The sequence below is a fragment of the Dromiciops gliroides genome, chromosome 4 (genome assembly GCF_019393635.1).
Source record: "Dromiciops gliroides isolate mDroGli1 chromosome 4, mDroGli1.pri, whole genome shotgun sequence".
NCBI classification, from domain to species: Eukaryota; Metazoa; Chordata; class Mammalia; order Microbiotheria; family Microbiotheriidae; genus Dromiciops; species Dromiciops gliroides.
The window spans coordinates 450,933,062-450,956,876 of NC_057864.1; the positions used below are offsets into that span (position 1 = coordinate 450,933,062).

Consider the following 23,815-nt stretch of genomic DNA (forward strand, 5'->3'; position numbering starts at 1 on the left):
ACTGAACACGCTCAGTCATTTACTCAAATACTAGCGCTTAAATTTGGAGGACCGGGAGGGAGCCGGGAGACATAGAAGGAGACACACATACACACATTCATAGAGACACACAGAATGGGAGAGAGACGGAATGAGAGACGCGCGCGCGCGCACACACACACACACACACAGATTTAGACAGACCGAGAGAAGTAGACTGATATGCAGAGGGAGGCAGACAGGCAGACACAGAAACACTGAGAGACAATGTGAGGGACTTCACTAAGGATTTGGCACGTGAGCTGACACCTGAAAGAACAAAAGAATTCTAAAACGGACAATCCAGGAGGTACCGTATATCAAGAATAGTAACGGGGACATATCCTGGAAGATGCGAGGAGGAAAATGATAAAGCAGTTTCCCGGGTAGCTCGGTCGGTAGAGCATGAGACCCTTAATCTCAGGGAGGGAGGTTTGAGCCCCACGTTGGATGCTTTTGTTATTCCCTCCCCCATTTTCTTTGAAGAATTAGAGAATTAGTAACGCAACTCAAGACGCTCAATCATTTATTCAGACTGCAGCTTAAAATTGGGGGGCCGGGAGGGGGGTGAGGGAAACAGACACGCACACACGCAGTGAAAGAGGGAGACAGAGACAGACAGACTGACATAGAAATACTGGGAAACAATGTTGAGGACTTCACCAAGGATTTGGCACGTGAGCTGATCTTTGAAAGAACAAAAGGATTCTAAAAAGGACAATCTACCTGGGACTGTATTTCAGGAATGGTAATGAAGGGTTAACGTTGGGGGGAAAGGACAAGACGACGTATCTGTCGTCGCCCGGCTAGCTCAGTCGGTAGAGCATGAGACTCTTAATCTCAGGGTCGTGGGTTCGAGCCCCACGTTGGGCGCACGTATTTTTTTTTTCCCCCGCTCTCCCCCCATTTTCTTTGAAAAAGAAGTCACGCAACTCAACACGATCAATTATTTACTCAGACTGCAGCTTAAAATTGGGGGACCGGAGGGATATGAGGGAAACAGAGAGAGACACGCGCGCGCACACACACACAAACACACAGAGTGAGAGAGGTAGACAGAGACAGACAGACTGACACAGAAATACTGGGAAACAATGTTGAGGACTTCCCCAAGGACTTGGCATGTGAGCTGATCTTTGAAAGAACAAAAGGATTCTAAAAAGGACAATCTACCTGGGACTGTATTTCAGGAATGGTAATGAAGGGTTAACGTTGGGGGGAAAGGACAAGACAACGTTTCTGTTGTCGCCCGGCTAGCTCAGTCGGTAGAGCATGAGACTCTTAATCTCAGGGTCGTGGGTTCGAGCCCCACGTTGGGCGCGGTTTTTTTTTCCCGGCCCTCTCCCATTTTCTTTGAAAAAGAAGTCACCCAACTTAACGCGCTCAATTATTTACTCAGACTGCAGCTTAAAATTAGGGGACCGGAGGGATATAAGGGAAACAGAGAGAGACACGCACGCACCACACACACACACACACACACACACACACACACACAAACACATAGAGTGAGAGAGGTAGAGAGAGACAGACTGACACAGAAATACTGGGAAACAATGTTGAGGACTTCCCCAAGGACTTGGCATGTGAGCTGATCTTTGAAAGAACAAAAGGATTCTAAAAAGGACAATCTACCTGGGACTGTATTTCAGGAATGGTAATGAAGGGTTAATGTTGGGGGGAAAGGACAAGACCATGTTTCCGTCGTCGCCCGGCTAGCTCAGTCGGTAGAGCATGAGACTCTTAATCTCAGGGTCGTGGGTTCGAGCCCCACGTTGGGCGTGATTTTTTTTTCCCGGCCCTCTCCCATTTTCTTTGAAAAAGAAGTCACCCAACTTAACGCGCTCAATTATTTACTCAGACTGCAGCTTAAAATTGGGGGACCGGAGGGATATGAGGGAAACAGAGAGAGACACGCACGCACCGCGCACACACACACACACACACACACACACACACACACACACACACACACAAACACAGAGTGAGAGAGGTAGAGAGAGACAGACTGACACAGAAATACTGGGAAACAATGTTGAGGACTTCCCCAAGGACTTGGCATGTGAGCTGATCTTTGAAAGAACAAAAGGATTCTAAAAAGGACAATCTACCTGGGACTGTATTTCAGGAATGGTAATGAAGGGTTAACGTTGGGGGGAAAGGACAAGACAACGTTTCTGTCGTTGCCCGGCTAGCTCAGTCGGTAGAGCATGAGACTCTTAATCTCAGGGTCGTGGGTTCGAGCCCCACGTTGGGCGCTGTTTTTTTTCCCGGCCCTCTCCCATTTTCTTTGAAAAAGAAGTCACCCAACTTAACGCGCTCAATTATTTACTCAGACTGCAGCTTAAAATTGGGGGACCGGAGGGATATAAGGGAAACAGAGAGAGACACGCACGCACGCACCACACACACACACACACACACACACACACAAACACATAGAGTGAGAGAGGTAGAGAGAGACAGACTGACACAGAAATACTGGGAAACAATGTTGAGGACTTCCCCAAGGACTTGGCATGTGAGCTGATCTTTGAAAGAACAAAAGGATTCTAAAAAGGACAATCTACCTGGGACTGTATTTCAGGAATGGTAATGAAGGGTTAACGTTGGGGGGAAAGGACAAGACCACGTTTCTGTCGTCGCCCGGCTAGCTCAGTCGGTAGAGCATGAGACTCTTAATCTCAGGGTCGTGGGTTTGAGCCCCACGTTGGGTGTGATTTTTTTTCCCGGCCCTCTCCCATTTTCTTTGAAAAAGAAGTCACCCAACTTAACGCGCTCAATTATTTACTCAGACTGCAGCTTAAAATTGGGGGACCGGAGGGATATGAGGGAAACAGAGAGAGACACGCACGCACGCACCACACACACACACACACACACACACACACACACACACACACACAGAGTGAGAGAGGTAGAGAGAGACAGACTGACACAGAAATACTGGGAAACAATGTTGAGGACTTCCCCAAGGACTTGGCATATGAGCTGATCTTTGAAAGAACAAAAGGATTCTAAAAAGGACAATCTACCTGGGACTATATTTCAGGAATGGTAATGAAGGGTTAATGTTGGGGGGAAAGGACAAGAAACTGTTTCTGTAGTCGCCTGGTTAGCTCAGTCGGTAGAGCATGAGACCCTTAATCTCAGGGTCGTGGGTTTGAGCGCCACGTTGGGCGCGCGTATTCTTTTTTCCCCGCCCTCCCCCAGTTTCTTTGAAAAAGAAGTCACGCAACTCAACACGATCAATTATTTACTCAGACTGCAGTTTAAAATTGGGGAACCGGGAGGGGGATGAGGGAAACAGAGAGAGACACGCACATGCACGCACGCACACACACACAGAAAAAGAGGCAGAGTGAGAGAGGTAGACGGAGACACAGACAAACACATACAGAAAAACTGAGAAACAATGTGAGGGACTTCACCAAGGACTTGGTACGTGAGCTGACCCCTGAAAGAACAAAAGGATTTTAAAAAGGACAATGTAACAGGGACCATATTTCAGGAATGGTAATGAACCGTTAAGGTTGGGGGGGAAGGGAAAGGAAATTGATGACGTAGTCGCCCGGCTAGTTCAGTTGGTAGAGCATGAGACTCTTAATCTCAGGGTCGTGGCTTCGAGCCCCACGTTGGGCGATTTTGCTGTTGTTCCCTCCCCCATTTTCTTTGAAAAATTAGTCACGCAACACATCACACTCAATCATTTGCTCAGACACTAGAGTTTAAACTTGGGGGTCCGGGAGATAGAGAGGGAGACACTCACGTACACATACAGAGAACGAGTGAGAGAGGGAGACAAAGACAGAGAGAGATGTACACACAGACAGGCACACAGAAACACTGAGGAGCAACGTGAGGGACTTCACCAAGGAGTACGCACATGAGCTGACTCTAGAAAGAGCAAAAGGATTCTAAAAAGGACAATCTACCAGGGATCTTATTTCAGGAATGGTAATGAGGGATTAAGGGGGAAGGCGATGGAGGCATGGAAGAAAACATACGTCCCGTCGTCGGGCTGGCTCAGTCGGTAGAGCATGAGACTCTTAATCTCATGGTCTTGGGTTTGGGCCCCACGTTGGGCGTGGGTAGTTTTTTTCCCCTCCCCACTCCCATTTTCTTTGAAGAACCAGTCTCGCAACTCAACACTCTCAATTATTTACTCAGACACTCAGCGCTAAGATGGGGGGCGAGGGGTAGGAGAGTTGGTTGGGGGGGGGGGTGGCGGAGAGAGACAGAGGAGACGGCGTGAGAGAGGTAGACGCAGCTAGTAGAGCCAGGAACGCGTCGGCCAGTGACCAACCGGCTGCTTGGGAGACCAGGAGCAGCTTTCCACAGGTAATGGCTGTTTGTCCTTCGTTTTTGAAGATGACCGCAAGCCATGGCGGGGTGACGTGTTGACCCGGGAGTGAATTGGATTGAAGTGAGGCAGAGTTGCACAACGTCGTCAACCTCGCTCTGTCTTCCAGAAGCCATGGAAGTCCAGTGGCAAGACAAAGCTCAGGTCACTGGCACCGCCCTGGATGCAGTGGATGACCGTGGCGTCTCCGACGTCTGACCAATCTATCTCTAAGCGCTCCACAACGCCTGCTTCAGCGTGTGGGAACACATTGTGCTGCGCGTGCGACAATTTCCTGGAGTCGCGGGTGAGGATTAGGTGAAGGCGGACTCCAAAAGTGGATGAGCAGCCCCTAAGAAAGCCCAGTGAGCCCTCACCCTGGGGGTGCTTGTCCTCCGAAGGAAACCTTCGGGTCGTTTCCGTAGTGTAGTGGTTATCACGTTCGCCTCACACGCGAAAGGTCCCCGGTTCGAAACCGGGCGGAAACAACTCTTTGGTGCGCTTCCGTCAGCCAAGCCACTGTTGACAGAAAGGGTATTTTTCCTGCCTAGGGGGCAGAAGGCTTAGCGGGCTGGGCTGCGGTCGAGTGGAGGCTCCACCCTGGACTTTTGGCGTCTGGGGTCACTGAGCCCGAAGCAGGACCGTGCATCCCAGCGTCTACGATGAGTTCCTGACGGGAGGAAAGGCTGTTGAAGCCAACACACAGCTGTGGGCCGAAGCACAGCCCCTTGAGGCAAATCGCGGCCAAGAGCCCGCGCGCACACATTTGTTCAACTGTGAGCTCCTGGAGGGCTGGGCCTGTCCTCTGCCTTTGTTTGTGCTTGGCACCTGGTAGACAACAATAAAGTCTCCAATAAAGGCTAGTTGGCTGACTGTCACACTCCACATCGCGACGGCCACGTCACTCGCATGCGTGGGCCCGCTGTCCCGGAGCAAGCAACCTGCCACAGCAAGGTAGGCAGGGCCCGAAGCAGCAAGCGGTAATTGCGCGAAAGGTGAGGCTCGCGTCGGATTTGTTCCCAGCTCCAGAGGCGGGTTTGAGAAGCAAAGTGATTTGGTCGGGGGCAAAAGGTCGAGGCGCCAAAGAGTTGTTTCCGCCCGGTTTCGAACCGGGGACCTTTCGCGTGTGAGGCGAACGTGATAACCACTACACTACGGAAACCATACGCAGTTACTCCACCCGTTCTTCTTTGGTCCTGAAGATCTTTAGCCAATGTTTCGCCCGCCCTCTCTTCTCGTGATATTCCTCAGTCAGGGACCGATGCTCCCAGACGCTAGAACCTTGTGGCCGAACAGAGGGCTCCGCCCTGACCCGGTGAGGCAGCCTCCCCGAGGGGAAGTTCGGCACTTCTAACTCCCCTAGAGGGCTATCCCAGCAGAGGAGCACCCACAAGCGACTGGACATTTCGCTCTCGCTCTCGCCCCTCCCTGAAACTTCACTGGCGTCCTTTCTGCTGTCCAACACAGCCCAATCGGTCTCTTCCTTGGCGGTTTCCTTGGAAGCTTCCTCCTCAAGCGTATATAGCCCTCGGGTGGATATTTTCATTGCTCTGTATAACTTGAAAGCGGTATCCAAGTCCACAAAGACAAGAACCAAAGCAAGGAGCTGTTTGCAGACGTCCATAGTCGCATTACATGTACATTTAAAAAACAAAAACAAAAAAACCTGGTAAGAACCTGCATGTTCGACCATAAGGGAATAAGTCCAATAAATTGTGATCCGACAGTCGCTGTGACAAGTTCCACATCTCTAGTGAAGCATCGACCTCTTCAAGTAGGGCCAGAAGGAAAAACCTTCCCCACCTCTTCCCGGGGCCAAGACGGATTTCATTTGAGGGTCCTTTTCATCGACAGTTTTGTGGTCACTGTGTGTATTATTATCCTTTCTTCCTTGTTTTTCTCTGGGTCGGTTTATATATACCTCCCAATTCCTTATATTTTTGTTTAGTTTTTGTTTTTTAATTTTGTTTTTCCCAACGGACTGGTTATCTCAGCTAGGGCGTCGTCCTAATAAGGCCAAAGTCGCAGCTCTTATCTGGGTACTGGCTATATGGGGAGATAGACTACCAGAAATCGTACTGCTTGTTTAGTGAGCAGTATTGTGTGCACTCAAGTTGGTGGATTGGCGATCAACACAGAAGCAACTCCGAAAACACAGGGCAGCGATTTAAAGCTCTATAGAAATACGTGTTTTTCTTACTACCCACGGCGCTCCCTGGTTAGAGGGAGGAGTTACAAGGAGGAAATCTCAGATCCTTCAAGGATTGAAATATGAAACGCGGTGAAAATATTTTTTTCTCAATAAACCGTTCTTATTATGCTTTGCAAGAGAAAAGCTGGGGAGAATAACTGGGGCAACTCATAATGGCCAAGAGTCTCGTGGGTCACATATTCACTATAAACACAGTGCTAGTGGCGGCTGCGATTCAGAGGCTAACCGATTCACTGAATAAAAATGCAAAGAATGAATGTGTCTTCTGTCTGGGATAAACTTCATTTTGTTTCCCGTGTCTATCACGTATTTCGTAGTCTAATCTCACAAACAGCAAGATTCCCTCATTCAATTGGAAACTGGGAAGAATCGCCTAGATTTTTCACCTGGGATGCAAGGCGTGATTTAGGCGAGAATAGAGGTAGTGTTCAATGTAAAGACATTGACAGAAAGGAGAGAGAGAGAGAGAGAGAGAGAGAGAGAGAGAGAGAGAGAGAGAGAGAGAGAGAGAGAGAGACAGACAACTGCCTTGACCCAGAAGCTCTGGAGCAGGCTTCTATTTTCCCGTGTTTCTTTTTCTTTTCTTTTCTTTTTTTAAAGTGAGGCAATTGGGGTTAAGTGACTTGCCCAGGGTCACACAAGTGTCTGAGGTCGGATTAGAACTCAGGTACTCCTGACTCTAGGGCCCGTGCTCTATCCACTGTGCCACCTAGCTGCCTCTTCCCGTGTTTCTTGAGTGACTGAAATGACTGAACAACTTGAACAGAAATCTTTCACTATCTTTTATCTGTGCCAGGGAACCCAGAAGTAGAAAAAACTAAAATTAAGCCATATTCTTCCCTGCCTCCACTCATGGGAGAGGACTCAGCGGAACTCGAAGTAGGAAAAGAGAAAAGCACCCACTATAACTTGATTCTTACTGAGGGCATGACTGAGAGGAATAAAACCCAATGTGTTTCCACGTTGCTCATCAGGCAACGAATAAACCCGACCACTCTATAATGTGATACGTTGCCTAATTCACTGACTTTGCTATTAATTCCACAGGATAAAACGGAAGTTTTCCCAAAACATAGGCTGTGCTTATTGGGTTTGTACGACACATTCTAATGTCTTCCCCTCCACTTATACACCCTCGCCCCTCCCCCCACTCCATGGGTATCATGTGTTTCCTTTCTTCGATTTGTATTAAGTGAAATCGTTCATTTAAAATTAACTTTAATTGTTTTAGCTGATGAACTTCAGGAGGGAAGGGGAAAGTGTGGTAAGAGTGGTGGACATCGATGTCTCTTTTCCCCTTCTGATAACCTGGTTCCCTTCCCGCTTCGGGCCTTCCAGATCCCCGTAGGACATAGAAGAAGTCCTTCTCAAATACGTCCTTTTGGACTCAGGTTCTTCCTTAACCAGAGCTGGGGGCACTGAGGCGGGTGGCGAGGAGAGATAGAGGCGGTGGAGATTTGTGAAGGTGCAGGTGCCAGGGAGGTCGTTTTCCTGGTTTCTTTCATCTCCTGGCGCACGTGAGTCAAGTTCCCTGCCAAAAGGTAAGAGAGAGAAAAGGAGAAACTAGCTTTCTTGTACCTGTCATCCCCTCCCCATCTCCCCAAAGCATTTTATCTGGACCGCTGACTGCTGCTCTTTAGACAAGACGAAGATTTCACAAACCACGAAAATCCAAACCCACTCAGGTGGCTAGAGCATTTACTGCTGACCTGCGGGGGGCGATGGACAGAAAGATACAGAGAAAGACAGACAGACAGAGACAGAAGGGTATGATGTTGTGGAGTGGGACTGTTGTTATTTCCTTATGGAGAGAATAGGTCAAGTTCTAATTGCTTCTTGGGTCCCGTTTTCACAGTACGCCGTCCATGCTGAACTCCATTCTTGGGAAGTGAGTTTAGGTTAGAACAGGAAAAGTCGTTGTAATCAGAAAGGAAAGCGAAGAGATATAGTTGAAAGTAAAAGAAAAATTTCCTTGGGAAGGAGGGCTTCAATGGTGTTGAAAGCGCTGAGTGGAAGATCTGTAGGTATCTGTTTCGTGGTGAGCCGTGATCGTATAGTGGTTAGTACTCTGCGTTGTGGCCGCAGCAACCTCGGTTCGAATCCGAGTCACGGCAAAACAGGTCTCATTTTGTTCATACCACTATTTTTTTTGCACCACTGGAGCCAGGGAAACCGCAATTAAAATCCATCGCTTCCAAGGCTTCCACCTGAGATTTCTGGTCCCGTTATTCTGTTTGGAATGAATGCCGGGAGTAGAGACCGACCCTTGGAGAAGGTCCCAGCCCTAATATCTCCAGAGAAGGGAGCAGTCGTGAAAGCGAAGCCCTTGGAGACACAGGCCAAAAGTCAACGATCTCGTCTTTTCCGGGATCCCCAACTCCCTCTTTCTCCTTCTGACTGGAGATGACGAAGATAAATGCAAGTTGAGGAGAAAGGGATGAAGTGTGTCTCAAGCCCAGATGAGTCTAGAACTTCTCACCCAGGGAAGATCTTCAAGAGCCCAAGGAAGGGCAGAAACCAAAATCCATCTTCCCTTCTCCCCAAAACAAGTACCAGCTCCAGACTTGCACAACTCTGATTTGTAGTTCTAATGCCCCGTTATACCTCAAGTGGTGACTCTTACAGACTAACCGTAAAGGCAAAGATGAGAGGAGATACTGACGGCTGTAAGATTCAGCAACAGTGGGAAAAGAGTCCAAGCAAGAATAAAAATCCAGAGTGTCAATTTGTAGTGTAACATTCTGGACAGATTGATTTATGTAGACCCCACAGGCATGTCTTTCTCCACTCTTTCCTTTGCCTTGAGAAAGCATAAATATACCCTGTGCGGACCTGTGTCTTTATTTTAGGCTCCACTTTCAATTAGGGGAATCATTGTTTGCAGGGTTTTGTTGGTCAGAACACCAGGTAATGGCATCCTGTGTCTAAATCTCATATTTGATGCTTACTACATGTGTGACCGAGGTGAAGGACTTCTCTTATCCTCTCTGATGCTAGGTTTCCTTCTCCATAAAAGGAGTGATGTTGTGGGGCAGCTAGGTGGCGCAGTGGATAGAGCACTCCTGGAGTCAGGAGGACCTGAGTTCAAATCCTGCCTCAAGACACTTAACACTTACTAGCTGTGTGACTCTGGGCAACTCACTTAACCCCAATTGCCTCACCAAAAAAAAAAAAAAAAAGAGTGAAGTTGAACTACATGGCCTTTGAGGTCCCATCTGAGTTCTAAATCCATAACATCTCTCTCTCTCTCTCTCTCTCTCTCTCTCTCTCTCTCTCTCTCTCTCTCTATCTCTCTATCTATCTACCTGAGGAACATGGCACCCAGTGTTACTGAGGACTTCCCTTACTTCCTATGCCACTGCCACTTTGTCCATAAGAGGCAGTTATGTGGTGCAATGCATAGTTCGCTGGACCTCTAGTCAGGAAGTCTAGTGTGACCATTGGCAGGTTACTTAACTTTTGTCTTTCTCAGTTTCCTCAACTGTAAAATGGAGATAATGATAGCATCTACCTCCCAGGATTGTTGTGAGGATCAAATAAACTAATGTATATAAAGCACAGTTCCTGGCACATAGTAGCACTTTCTTTTTTCTTTTCTTTTCTTTTTTTTTTTTTTGCTAGTGAGGCAATTGGGGTTAAGTGACTTGCCCAGAGTCACACAGCTAGTAAGTGTTAAGTGTCTGAGGCCGGATTTGAACTCGTACTCCTGACTCCAGGGCTGGTGCTCTATCCATTGCGCCACCTAGCTGCCCCACATAGTAGCACTTTTACAAATACGTGTTTCCCCTCTTCCCTCCCCCATTTAGACTCAGACTGTAGATTGGGCTCTCATCCTTTTATCAACCATCTTAGTTCCAATCACCTTCTATGTCCTCTCTGTGCAAATCATCACAAGTTGGCATTCTTCTCCCTCCCCCCCCCCTTCTGGAATGAAACAATCTGCTCTGAGGTGATTTTATTCAATGGGGAGTTAGTGTAAAAAGTAATGTAAGGAGGGAGAAAATACTAACAGCTGACACTGACAGATTGAGAGAGAAAGAGCTAAGGAGGGAGGGAGGGATGTATTCCATCATGGAAAGCTTTATGAGAATAGACAGAAAAGGGAGATGATGAATGGTATTCTCTGTATGGGGTCTTGGAAGAGAGTCAGATGAACTTCTAATGGGAGAAAGTAGCTCAGATTGTTACAAGGAGATATCAAGCCAGGGAATTTCCAAGTATTGTTTTCTGGGGTAGGGAAACCCCACTTAGACACTGCAATTTGGTTTAGGTTGAATAGGAATGATAGAAGAGGGTTGGGGATGGAGGAAAAATGTAAACCAAGCTTGGAAGAATTCCATGAGTTCTGATTTCCCAGAACCTTGTGCCACAACAGGGGCTTTAATGTGTATTTAGTATTGCTCTGAGAAGTATCATGATATAGCGGATAGAAAGATAGTCTCCAAGTTGGGGATAACTGGATTCAAGGTCAATCTTTGAAGCATAGTGGTGTTGGGATCATGAGTGTCTTAAGCTTTCTGTGCTCTAGGTGATTCTCTGAAGACTTTACTTTGTAGAGACAGTTCCAACCTGTATTAATAGAGAAAGTTTTCTCTTTTTCTAGCTCCCTACATGAATTAAATCACAGTTTAATACTTTACCTCCAAAAGACTAGATATACTTAGTTTCCATTTTTTATTTTTAAAAAATGAAATAATGTGGTATAATGATCACTCCCCCTCCTGAGTTATACTTGCAAAGTTTCTCCCCCAGGTTGCAGGTTATGGTTCCACAAGATTATACAGTTATTATATGTTAGGTGCATCTGGGCTCCTGATACTTTGGTTCACTTTCCTTTATCTGTGTACTTCAAGGGCTGTTTGGCAGCTTGGTGGCACTTTGGATAGAGAGGTAGGCTTTTATTTAACCTAGGAAGATCTGAATTCATGTCTTCTCTCAAACTCTTGATGTACGACTCTGGGCAAGTCCCTTAACTGTAAAATGGAAATGATACGGCACAACTAAGTGGCACAGTGGATGAAACACCAGCCCTGGATTCAGGAGGACCTGAGTTCAAATTCGATTTCAGACACTTGATACTTACTGGGCAAGTCACTTAACCCTCATTGCCCTGCAAAGGAAAAAAAATGGGAATGATAATAGTACCTACCTCCCAGGCTTATTTTGCTTATCAAATGGGATGGTACGTAGTAAACATCTTAATAAATACATGTTTCCTTCTCTCCTTAATCAGTGAGCAGACATAATTAGTTCTAGCAAAGGCCTTTACTAAGGTAAGGACGGGAGAATAGATATTAAATATTCTCCCCTTGCCTCCCAAAACCTGGGACACAATTATACTCCCACAAATATATGCCATGTTTGGAGGAAGAGAGGGCATACAACCCAAGTAATCATCCTGAGGCACACACATAGGGAACACATTTAACTAAGGCAATTCACACCTCCGGAGCTATAGTGAATTCCAGTCCCATCTGTCCTGCTGCAGTCCTCATAAAACTTGAACTCATATCAGCTGGGCTTCCATTGCCTGCTCCTCTCCTCTATCCAACTCTATCCAACTGGGGGGGGGGGGTAGATCTGGGGAAAGGAATATCAAATCAAGACAGCCCCTGCCATCAATGTGTTTACATTCTATTGGTAGCAAACACAGACTAGCCAACACAAAATCAGTTGAAATACATACGGGGCAGCTAGGTGGTGAAGTGGATTAGAGCACCAGCCCTGGAGTCAGGAATACCTGAGTTCAAATCTGGCCTCAGACACTTAACACTTACTAGCTGTGTGACCCTGAGCAAGTCACTTAACCCCAATTGCCTCACTAAAAAAAAAAAAAGAAAGAAATACATACAAAATGATTGAGGATGGGTGAATACATGTATGCTTCATTGGTTCCTCACTTGATGCTTTGGCTTTTGCCTAAGCAAGAGCATCCTGTTCCTATTTCTACCTACAGCCTGTAGACCCATAGGAAACAGTATGTTAATATTAATTAATTAAATAACCCCGGAACAAGATCTTCTGCATTCTTATTCACTAATACTTCAAACTGGACAAAATGCTGGGCAAGAAAGAAGTGCTTCCTGGCTTGAGCTTCTGAATTCCAGCACATAGTAGAAAATTTGCTTGAGAATTTCTAGTGTAAGGGGAAGAGTATTTAATGACCATTTCACCATTTCCACCCCCCACCTCCCAGCTAGCTGATAAAAGAAAGTGAAGAACATAACAGAGTTGAAGAGTATTTGTATGGTGTTGTGAATAAAACTTATGGGGTCGCCCTATAATTGTCCCAAGTGTTAGGGAATTTAGCTGGAAGTTATAACATATTTGTTACTTAGAATTTTTTTTTTTGGTGAGGCAATTGGGGTTAAATGACTTATCCGGGGTCACACAGCTAGTAAGTGTCAAGTGTCTGAGACTAAATTTGAACTCAGGTCCTCCTGACTCCAGGGCCGATGCTCCATCCAGTGTGCCACCTAGCTGCCCTTTAACTTTTGTATATGTGTGTTACTTAGAAATTAGAAACTATTGCACCAGTTTGGGGGTATTAAGCATTTATTAAAGCACATTAAATATTAGCAAAGAGAGCTCACATGCCTCTGAAAGATAGGAGAGCCTAGCTAGGGTCTAGGGGAAGAGAGAGAAAATGGGGCACATCTGCTCTCACCAAGTTCCAGGGCCAAGAGACAGATCATTGAGTGTAAGCTCTCTGAGGGAAGGAAGAGAGGCAGCCCTTACACACTGCTTAAATCTAATTGGCTAGCATCCTTCAAATCTAATAGTTCACTGGATTTGAGGGTGGTTCTGCACAGTCATGCTGATGTCAGAGCCCAGAGAACAGAACCTCTGGCAGGAACAAGGCTTTCAGGTGAGTATGTTTTTGAGTGAGGTAATTTCCTGACTCTGGGCTGACCTTAAGAAAGGTCAGGCCAGGGCAGCTAGGTGGCTTAGTGGATAAAGCACTGGCCCTAAATTTAGGAGGACCTAAGTCCAAATCCAGTCTCATACACTTGATGCTTACTAGCTGTGTGACCCTGGGCAAGTCTCTTAACCCTCAATGACCAACAAAAAAGAAAAGAAAGGTCAGGCCAGGCTCTCTCAGAAGGGGCCTCTGGGAGTCCCAAAATGCCTATTATTGATAATTTTCTCACAATGGTAAGGAAATCTATGTATTAACAGTCTTGTTCTAGACTGAGCCTAACTAAACCAGTCTCCTGATAGTTTATGCTGACTATTAGAATGAAATGAGACATTCATAGGTCATTCAATAGTTTAAAAAAGGAAGTTTCCTCAGCCATGACAAGAACATTGAACAAATATTTCAAAGAGGACATCCCAACTCTTTGATATCTAACCAGGTGTGGCCTTTCACAGAAAATTCTATTTATTTGGCAAGTCAGACAAGATTTTTACAAGCTCTTTTGCTTTCTCAGATCTTCTGGTCTCCTGATTGTGGCAATTGACTTTCATTGGTTAAACTTCTCTACAAAAATATTTGGAATGGTTATCAACCTCATTTTTCAATTTTCATTCTGAGCATCAATTACTTGTTAAAAATAATCCAGAATGGGGGCAGCTAGGTGGCGCAGTGGATAAAGCACCGGCCCTGGATTCAGGAGTTCCTGAGTTCAAATCCGGCCTCAGACACTTGACACTTACTAGCTGTGTGACCTTGGGCAAGTCACTTAACCCCCATTGCCCCACCAAAAAAAAAATAATTCAGAATGGAATTATTCTCATGTGTGATTCTTATTCAATGACAAGTGAGTGGCTGTATTGCTGAAAGAATATAGGATTATGGGATTAGAGGTACAAGGGATGAGAAATGCCCATTGAATCCAACCTAGGTTCAGACAGGTTAGTTGATGCATCTGACACAGATTTTGAATCCAGGATTTCTTCATTGGCTCTATCCACTGCTCCACATGTCTGCTTGAGGGAGGGTTGGTGAAAGAAAGGAGTGGAAAGAGTGGATTTAATAATACATCCAAAGGCACAAAGAGGCATTATTTCATGGAATATTTTGTCCTCATGTACCAGAAAATGTATTTGCAAAAAGGCCCCACAGAAATATTTGCAGCCTTGCCACATTAATTGTTGGGGCTGAAGAAATAGACAAATTCTATGAAGAACTCAGTAAGACCTACAAATTAAATCAACCACACACTCTTAATTTGGGGATTATAATGCAAACTTGAGGATTGGGAGACATATGAGAAAGTGTAGGTGGGGGCAACTAGGTGGCCCAGTGAATAAAGCACAGGCCTTGAATTCAAATCCAGCCTCAGACACTTGACACTTAACTAGCTGTGTGACCCTGGGCAAGTCACTTAACCCTCATTGCCCTGCAAAACAAACACACAAACAGAAAGTGTAGTTCAGGAAGAACGAATGAAGGTGGGGACAAATTTTTGTAAATGACTCAAATCCAATCTCAGACACTTGACATTTACTTACTAGCTGTGTGACCCTGGGCAAGTCGCTTAACCCTCATTGCCCCACCAAAAAAAAAAAAAAAAGAAAGAAAAAGCTACTGGCCCGTACGGGGATCGAACCCACAACCTTGGCGTTATTAACACCACGCTCTAAGCAACTAAACTAATCGACCCCCTACGTCTAATCTTTGGCAGTCATCCTCCACATAATACCTCCAGAAAAGCCCTGTTGGATTCCTAGAATTGTCCTTCATTATTTTTCAAATAAATCCAACTTAAGCAAGCCGCAGACTGTTTGAGTACTCTCCTCCTACACCGTTCTGCACTCCTGAATTCAGAGAGTTCTGGGGAAGACTTTCAGGAATTGATGTAGAGTGAGACCCTTCAGGTCTCGGGAAGAATTTCCTGAGATTCTGCACGCCCCCCCCCCCTCCCCGCCCTTCCAGTTGGCAGAGGTCTCTCCGTCCTGAAATTATCTCGCATCCACTTCTCGGTGTGTTTGTTCTAGAACGTAGATTTCTGTAGGACAGGTTTGTCTTCAGTCTTAGCACAGCAGTCGGAGCAATATCCCGGACCTTGTAGGCAGGCGCTCAAAAACAGTTCCCTCCCCGAGCGCCCACTAGCGCCGACCGGCCGCGGCTCGTGCCATTCCACTCCCTTGCAAGGGAAAAACAAATTCCGGGCGTCTGGAGAAAAACCAAATGCTCCAGGTGAGGATCGAACTCACAACCTCGGCATTACTCGCTCACTAGTACTGCTTTATAAGTACCGCGCGCTAACCGATTGCGCCACTGGAGCCACGAAAACCGCCACTCTCCCCCTCTTCTGGAGCCAGAAGCCTCACCAGGAGTTTTCTCTTCCAGACTGATTCGCGCCTCACACCCCACCGCTTCTGACCAAAGAATCTTGCGCAGCATGCATAGCTTCGAAACGCGCGCCAGCACCACACGTAGAACGTCTTGGATATCAGAGGACTGACTGAAAGAGCTTCCTGCTTGATCCCCCTTTGCTTGCACTCAAGCCTTACTCCCAAGTCACCTCCATCTCCCCTCCCGCCCACGCCCCCACGCCCCCACGCCACCTCCATCTCCCCTCCCGCCCACGCCCCCACGCCCCCACGCCCCCACGCCCCCAATCTCGGGATTTTGAAGAAAGGTACGATGCCCTGCTGATGAACCTATGTTGGCTCCCAGCCTCCCACTTCACCAAAGTCCGATGTCCATTTCGCAAGCATTCATTTCCATCGACTCCGCCCCCCTGGTATCCCCGCTTCCCTACCCCCACCCCCAAGTACCCAACAAACACTCGCTCCATGCAGGTCAGGACAACGACATTCCATTCACCACCACCACCCCGCTCCCCACTCCGGCTCGCGTGCAGAGTCAGAGATTGTCCTTCGTTGGGGAAGAGGAGCGAAATGTCATCACCATGCTGGAGTCTAGGTACAGTGTGTCCGACTGTGGCTGATCAGACCAGTTCGAGCTCTGGAGGCTCTCCCACGGGTCGGGCGCGAATCGCCCACACGAACACCTGGAGTGGGCCTGCCTCCCGTGAGTTCTCCGTAAAACGGGCTTTCAGGCAAACATACGTTTCCATCGGAGTTGCGCTCTCTGCAGTAGAGGTTGAACGCTTGTCACTTCGGCCGGATTTTAAAGGACCTCGGTGTCTGACAACTTATCTTGTCAGGTGAGATCTAAATGCTTCCCAGTAGGTAGTCGTGGCCGAGTGGTTAAGGCGATGGACTTGAAATCCATTGGGGTTTCCCCGCGCAGGTTCGAATCCTGCCGACTACGAGGTGACATTTTAAAAATGCTCATTGTGGTAGCTACAGGAAAGATATTGCGCCAGACCCGATCCTGGGACTCTCCTTCCCACCCCCCAATCCTCAGTCCCCAACCCCGTCATCTTTTTTTTTTTTTTTTCCTCGGTGCCTCTGAGATTTGGAAAACCTAAGTTGACTCGTCTGGGGAAAAGAGGTTGAAAAGGAAAAACGTACGCCCAACGTGGGGCTCGAACCCACGACCCTGAGATTAAGAGTCTCATGCTCTACCGACTGAGCTAGCCGGGCGCCCCTCTAGATGCTTTTCCCCACCTGATACTTCAAGAAGAATTAAGAGCGCTGCCAGCTGAGACCGCTTCCGCAAATGAAATCAACTATCCAACTGGGTCCAGCAGAAAGTAAAACCAAGCTCGACACGCCGAAGCCGCTCCTAGCCTTTCTTACTCTAGGGCCAGATCTACCGAGAGTGTCCTCCGCCAGGCCCACGGGAAGGAAAGACTCACGCGAGGGCAATTCCACTGTCTCCTTCCGCTATCCTTAGGGAAGAGTTCGCTAATTCGGCTCTCACCGGGCATTTGAACTGAATTTTAGGTATGTGTAATCATCTTCTATGTCTGTATTTTACACTTTAAAGCATTTTGCTTCACAAGAGTCCTTGTGACTTCCCTAGAAGTCTTGTTCTTATCAGTTCTGATCATCGAGGATACTCGGAGGATGCCGTTTTCTTCTAACCTTATTACATCCTCAGTTTTTTACTTCTCCATTCCCCTCCCTACTGAGAACTGTCAAGAGCCATGTAAAACAAAACAAAACAAAAAACCCAATACCTCTTATTTCGGTCACCAATTTGGGTAGGGGAGAGGACAAAGACACAGTGGTAAGTAGAGTAAGTAATTATATAATAGATAATAAAGGATTTTGCCCACTTTTTTCTTTTTGTGGGTCAAAATATTTTTTATTCTTTTGTACTTTATTTCCAATTAGAAATTGTTTCTCCCTCGTTCCACTCCACCACCCGCTGAATAGGTAACCCCTCACCCCAAAGTCAGTGGGGTGGATGGATGTAGAGTGACACAGAGGCTAGGAGAAACCTTTCCTTTTTGTTTCCGGACATTTGTGGAATTGCCCTCGCGTGAGTCTTTCCTTCCCGTGGGCCTGGCGGAGGACACTCTCGGTAGATCTGGCCCTAGAGTAAGAAAGGCTAGGAGCGGCTTCGGCGTGTCGAGCTTGGTTTTACTTTCTGCTGGACCCGGTTGGATAGTTGATTTCATTTGCGGAAGCGGTCTCAGCTGGCAGCGCTCTTAATTCTTCTTGAAGTATCAGGTGGGGAAAAGCATCTAGAGGGGCGCCCGGCTAGCTCAGTCGGTAGAGCATGAGACTCTTAATCTCAGGGTCGTGGGTTCGAGCCCCACGTTGGGCGTACGTTTTTCCTTTTCAACCTCTTTTCCCCAGACGAGTCAACTAAGGTTTTCCAAATCTCAGAGGCACCGAGGGAAAAAAAAAAAAAGATGACGGGGTTGGGGACTGAGGATTGGGGGGTGGGAAGGAGAGTCCCAGGATCGGGTCTGGCGCAATATCTTTCCTGTAGCTACCACAATGAGCATTTTTAAAATGTCGCCTCGTAGTCGGCAGGATTCGAACCTGCGCGGGGAAACCCCAATGGATTTCAAGTCCATCGCCTTAACCACTCGGCCACGACTACCTACTGGGAAGCATTTAGATCTCACCTGACAAGATAAGTTGTCAGACACCGAGGTCCTTTAAAATCCGGCCGAAGTGACAAGCGTTCAACCTCTACTGCAGAGAGCGCAACTCCGATGGAAACGTATGTTTGCCTGAAAGCCCGTTTTACGGAGAACTCACGGGAGGCAGGCCCACTCCAGGTGTTCGTGTGGGCGATTCGCGCCCGACCCGTGGGAGAGCCTCCAGAGCTCGAACTGGTCTGATCAGCCACAGTCGGACACACTGTACCTAGACTCCAGCATGGTGATGACATTTCGCTCCTCTTCCCCAACGAAGGACAATCTCTGACTCTGCACGCGAGCCGGAGCGGGGAGCGGGGTGGTGGTGGTGAATGGAATGTCGTTGTCCTGACCTGCATGGAGCGAGTGTTTGTTGGGTACTTGGGGGTGGGGGTAGGGAAGCGGGGATACCAGGGGGGCGGAGTCGATGGAAATGAATGCTTGCGAAATGGACATCGGACTTTGGTGAAGTGGGAGGCTGGGAGCCAACATAGGTTCATCAGCAGGGCATCGTACCTTTCTTCAAAATCCCGAGATTGGGGGCGTGGGGGCGTGGGGGCGTGGGGGCGTGGGCGGGAGGGGAGATGGAGGTGACTTGGGAGTAAGGCTTGAGTGCAAGCAAAGGGGGATCAAGCAGGAAGCTCTTTCAGTCAGTCCTCTGATATCCAAGACGTTCTACGTGTGGTGCTGGCGCGCGTTTCGAAGCTATGCATGCTGCGCAAGATTCTTTGGTCAGAAGCGGTGGGGTGTGAGGCGCGAATCAGTCTGGAAGAGAAAACTCCTGGTGAGGCTTCTGGCTCCAGAAGAGGGGGAGAGTGGCGGTTTTCGTAGCTCCAGTGGCGCAATCGGTTAGCGCGCGGTACTTATAAAGCAGTACTAGTGAGCGAGTAATGCCGAGGTTGTGAGTTCGATCCTCACCTGGAGCATTTGGTTTTTCTCCAGACGCCCGGAATTTGTTTTTCCCTTGCAAGGGAGTGGAATGGCACGAGCCGCGGCCGGTCGGCGCTAGTGGGCGCTCGGGGAGGGAACTGTTTTTGAGCGCCTGCCTACAAGGTCCGGGATATTGCTCCGACTGCTGTGCTAAGACTGAAGACAAACCTGTCCTACAGAAATCTACGTTCTAGAACAAACACACCGAGAAGTGGATGCGAGATAATTTCAGGACGGAGAGACCTCTGCCAACTGGAAGGGCGGGGAGGGGGGGGGGGCGTGCAGAATCTCAGGAAATTCTTCCCGAGACCTGAAGGGTCTCACTCTACATCAATTCCTGAAAGTCTTCCCCAGAACTCTCTGAATTCAGGAGTGCAGAACGGTGTAGGAGGAGAGTACTCAAACAGTCTGCGGCTTGCTTAAGTTGGATTTATTTGAAAAATAATGAAGGACAATTCTAGGAATCCAACAGGGCTTTTCTGGAGGTATTATGTGGAGGATGACTGCCAAAGATTAGACGTAGGGGGTCGATTAGTTTAGTTGCTTAGAGCGTGGTGTTAATAACGCCAAGGTCGTGGGTTCGATCCCCGTACGGGCTAGTACCTTTTTCTTTCTTTTTTTTTTTTTTTGGTGGGGCAATGAGGGTTAAGCGACTTGCCCAGGGTCACACAGCTAGTAAGTAAATGTCAAGTGTCTGAGATCGAAGATCGGATTAGAATTTAGGTCCTCCTGAATCCAGGGCCAGTGCTTTATACACTGCGCCACCTAGGTGCCCCAGGCAAGTTACTTTTACAAGGGACACTCGTAGAAATCCCACTCAGTTCTCTAATGAAGACTCGCTGCCATGGTCCTTGAAGGTCAACGAAAGAAACCAACAAAATCCCAGCTAGGTAACCACCAGGTTAACACCTCGAGTTTTCTGGAGTCACCTATCAGACCTCCAGCTGTCAGTGGGGTTAGGGGAATACCAGAATCTATAGCGGGACCTTCAACTTTTCAGTTCACCAGAATTTCTTCATCTTCCCACAGTTCCTCTAGAAAACAGTCCTATTTAACCAGCAATAGTCTTTATAAGTAGGGAGGGGGAGGAAGAAAGGAGGAGAAACAATAGCAAAATTGAACGAACATACTGTGAAAAAGTTGGAAAAGATATGGAACGTTCCAAACCCGTGGACCTCCCACATTTCCACAAAAGAGTGTGAATCGGGATGTCTTGGTATACCTATTTTAGGGGGTGGATGTGGGGGAGGGATGTTGTTTATGATTTTGCAACATTTACTTCTGAATTTTTCGTGGTTGTTGTTTCCACTGACATTGTAGAAGTTCCTGTGAATACTGTTTTCTTGCCTCTGCTTACTTAAATCTGCATCAGAATGTGAAAATCATCCCATGCTTCTCTGTAGTCCTTCGTGATAATTCGTTGTTTCTTACAGCACGGTCATATTCCATGACATTCACGTACTACGATTTGTTTAGTTGTTCCTCCCAACCCATAGGCAAGTGCCTCATTCATTGGAGCACAAGAAGTTTCCTTACCACGAGTAGCCCCTGACATCCACTGAAGTACCTTTGCTGTTCTCCTTCCACAAAGTGAAGAGAACAAAGTAAAGGAACAAATGCTGTACATGGCCAGTGAAAGAAATGTGGAGAAATCTTGACATTGGAACTAGGACATACGCAGAAACTGGATTGTTCTCGTTGCTCAGCAGTGAACACATCCTTAGGAGAAGTTGGCAGCATTCGGAACCTGGTTTCCCTCCCTCTCAGTACTGTCGCCAACATTTCTAAGTCCCACGAAGAAAATAGCAGTCTCCAAGCTGAATAAAACAGGTTTATTGAGAGAGGGCCTATCTCAAAATAAAGCCGTCTCAGGGAGGGGTAGGACCTGAAAGACCCCGAGCTTGGGGCTCACCTGGGTTTAATACCCCTACGGGGTTTGCTAATTGTAGACAAACTCCTCTCAATTCATAGTTGATCATCCAGGCTTGTTAATCAACTTGCTTGCTATTAGCCACTTGGATTATCACAATCTACCAAATGGAATTACTGAACACCAAATACATACCGTGATGGAGAAGATGATGTCTAATAGGGATAGATGATGGCTAGAGATGATTTCTACCAAGACTTGATGATCATATGGAATTGTTAATCATACAGCATTGCTAATCATATAGAATTTCTATTCATATAGGATTGGGATTAACTCTACTAGTATCTGTTTTACCTAATCTAGACACACTCCATTGCTTGTTCACCTCTTCCTCTGCCTTATCTTAACAACCCTGGTGTTTGTACACACAGTGATGTTCAACCGTCCAACCCCTCAGTTTTCTCCCAGGCAGTCATGTTTGCTGCTGCCTTGGCGAACTAACATATAACTCTTCACTGTGTTCTTCTCTTGACTCCCCAGCCCCTTATCCTACCACAGATTTCGCCCTGCCGAGCCTCAGTACCGGATTATTACGACTAAACTGCCTCCACCCCCACCCCCACCCCCACCCCGTGGAATAAATTCATTGCTGTTAAGTCGTGTTGGATTCTTTGTGACCTTGTGGACCATACTGTCTCTGGGGTTAATCTTGGCAAAGATGCTTCAGAGAACTAAGGTAAACAGTGGCTAAGTGACTTGCCCAGGGTCACACACCGCAAGTAAGTGTCTGATGCCAGATTTGAATTCAGGTGTCCCTGACTCCAGACCAAGGGCCACCATATGCATTCATTATTTTTCCTTCCTGCACATCTGCTGGGTACTGGGGGAAAAAAGGGGGGTGGGGGGATTCCCCGGGAAAGAAAAAGTCTGTTAATGGAAGGCAGGTTCTGTCGTGCCAAAGGGTGTAGGAGGAGAGTGCTCAAAGAGTCCGTGACCTGCTGAAGTGGATTTATTTGGCAAAACGAAGGACAGTTCTAGGAATCCAACAAGACTTTTTCTGGACTCTTTATGTGGAGGATGACGAGAGGAGAGTAGGCGTGAGGGGCCGGTTAGCTCAGTTGGTTAGAGCGTGGTGCTAATAACGCCAAGGTCGCGGGTTCGATCCCCGTACGGGCCAGTCCTTTTTACAAGGCACACACCCACAAATCCCACTCGCCTCCGTAGTAAAGATTCCTACCTCACATATAAAACCCCTCCCGAACCCTACGGTTCAATGAAAGAAATCAAGAAAATCCCAGCTTGATGAGCACCATAAGTTTTCCTGAGTCACCTGTTCCATTCCCTTCACTTTTTAAATGGATACTTTTCAGTTCACCAGAATTTCTTCCTCTTTCTTCCCCCAGTCACTCCAGAAAACCGTCCTATTTAACGAGCGATAGTCTTTATGAAGGGTGGGGGGTGGGAGGGCGGCAGAAAGAAAAACATAGCAAAACTGAACGTACAGAGAAGTCGGAAAAGATATGGAACGTTCCAATCCCGTGGACCTCCTTTTCAGCAAAAGAATGCGAATCGGGATGTCTTTGTACAGCTCTCTTTTGTGGGGGGTGGGGAGGGAATGTAGCCGGGGATTTTCTTTTTAATTTTGCAGCATTCACTTCTGAATGTTTTTTGTGGTTGCTGTTTCCACTGACATTGTAGAAGTTCCTGTGAATACTGCTTTCTTACCTCTGCTTACTTAACTCTTCATCAGTGTGGAAATCATTTCATGCTTCTCTGTAGTCCTTCGTGATTATTCGTTGTTTTTTACAGCACAGTCCTATTCAATGACATTCACGTACCACAATTTGTTCAGTTGTTCCTCCCAACCCACAGGAAGTCTCCTTACTGTGAGTAGCCTCTAACTCATCCATCCATCCACTGAAGTAAGTTGGCTGTTCTCCTTCCACAAAGTGAAGGAAACTAAACGGACAAATGCTTTGCACAGTCAGTGAAAGAAATGGGGAGGAATCCTTGACAATACAACTAGGAAATACGCAGAAACTGGATTGTCCTCCTTACTCAGCAGTCACCATCACCCTCAGGAGAACTTGGCAGCATTCGGATCCTGCCTTCCCTCCCTTTCAGTACTGGCTACATGCTTTCTCATGCCCCTTGGCTCACCTCTTGAGACAGCAGAGTTAGAATACTCCTTTCTCCTCTTTGATACTTCCACATTCTCCCATCATCTCCATCACCCAGTAACATCTCCTTCTTTGAGGGCCCTGCATTTCATATCTACTACCCAACGTCATACGGAGATCTGTTGTCTATAGAACTCCTGGTCACTTCTCTTCCTTCATCAGTGAGTTTGGGACCTGGCTTGAATTTTTTCTCTCCACTTCCACTCCTGTCCTCAAACATACATATTATTTCTCCTTCAAATACACTGAATCTACTCACTTCCCTTGACTTGCTCCTGCATCTTACTTTACCTCCACACAAAG

The 23,815-nt window shown here is 47.2% G+C and overlaps 17 non-coding genes across 17 annotated transcripts; 13 read left to right on the forward strand and 4 right to left on the reverse strand.

Moving 5' to 3' along the window:
- Positions 1-818: 818 nt before the first annotated feature.
- TRNAK-CUU lies at positions 819-891 on the forward strand. Its single transcript has one exon. It is a non-coding gene; the product is annotated as a tRNA-Lys (tRNA).
- A 374-nt stretch (positions 892-1,265) lies between these two features.
- Positions 1,266-1,338, forward strand: TRNAK-CUU. The gene has a single exon. It is a non-coding gene; the product is annotated as a tRNA-Lys (tRNA).
- A 389-nt stretch (positions 1,339-1,727) lies between these two features.
- On the forward strand, positions 1,728-1,800 carry TRNAK-CUU. The gene has a single exon. It is a non-coding gene; the product is annotated as a tRNA-Lys (tRNA).
- Positions 1,801-2,203: 403 nt separating this feature from the next.
- On the forward strand, positions 2,204-2,276 carry TRNAK-CUU. Its single transcript has one exon. It is a non-coding gene; the product is annotated as a tRNA-Lys (tRNA).
- Positions 2,277-2,662: 386 nt separating this feature from the next.
- Positions 2,663-2,735, forward strand: TRNAK-CUU. The gene has a single exon. It is a non-coding gene; the product is annotated as a tRNA-Lys (tRNA).
- Positions 2,736-3,127: 392 nt separating this feature from the next.
- TRNAK-CUU lies at positions 3,128-3,200 on the forward strand. Its single transcript has one exon. It is a non-coding gene; the product is annotated as a tRNA-Lys (tRNA).
- A 387-nt stretch (positions 3,201-3,587) lies between these two features.
- Positions 3,588-3,660, forward strand: TRNAK-CUU. Its single transcript has one exon. It is a non-coding gene; the product is annotated as a tRNA-Lys (tRNA).
- Positions 3,661-4,775: 1,115 nt separating this feature from the next.
- Positions 4,776-4,848, forward strand: TRNAV-CAC. The gene has a single exon. It is a non-coding gene; the product is annotated as a tRNA-Val (tRNA).
- A 601-nt stretch (positions 4,849-5,449) lies between these two features.
- On the reverse strand, positions 5,450-5,522 carry TRNAV-CAC. Its single transcript has one exon. It is a non-coding gene; the product is annotated as a tRNA-Val (tRNA).
- A 3,092-nt stretch (positions 5,523-8,614) lies between these two features.
- On the forward strand, positions 8,615-8,686 carry TRNAH-GUG. Its single transcript has one exon. It is a non-coding gene; the product is annotated as a tRNA-His (tRNA).
- Positions 8,687-15,709: 7,023 nt separating this feature from the next.
- On the reverse strand, positions 15,710-15,805 carry TRNAI-UAU. The gene is made up of 2 exons: positions 15,768-15,805; positions 15,710-15,745 (listed from the first exon to the last, which is right to left on the reverse strand). It is a non-coding gene; the product is annotated as a tRNA-Ile (tRNA).
- Positions 15,806-16,718: 913 nt separating this feature from the next.
- Positions 16,719-16,800, forward strand: TRNAS-UGA. The gene has a single exon. It is a non-coding gene; the product is annotated as a tRNA-Ser (tRNA).
- Positions 16,801-17,002: 202 nt separating this feature from the next.
- Positions 17,003-17,075, reverse strand: TRNAK-CUU. The gene has a single exon. It is a non-coding gene; the product is annotated as a tRNA-Lys (tRNA).
- Positions 17,076-18,134: 1,059 nt separating this feature from the next.
- Positions 18,135-18,207, forward strand: TRNAK-CUU. Its single transcript has one exon. It is a non-coding gene; the product is annotated as a tRNA-Lys (tRNA).
- Positions 18,208-18,407: 200 nt separating this feature from the next.
- TRNAS-UGA lies at positions 18,408-18,489 on the reverse strand. Its single transcript has one exon. It is a non-coding gene; the product is annotated as a tRNA-Ser (tRNA).
- An 870-nt stretch (positions 18,490-19,359) lies between these two features.
- TRNAI-UAU lies at positions 19,360-19,455 on the forward strand. Its single transcript has 2 exons — positions 19,360-19,397; positions 19,420-19,455. It is a non-coding gene; the product is annotated as a tRNA-Ile (tRNA).
- Positions 19,456-22,435: 2,980 nt separating this feature from the next.
- Positions 22,436-22,509, forward strand: TRNAI-AAU. The gene has a single exon. It is a non-coding gene; the product is annotated as a tRNA-Ile (tRNA).
- The last annotated feature ends 1,306 nt before the right edge of the window (positions 22,510-23,815 follow it).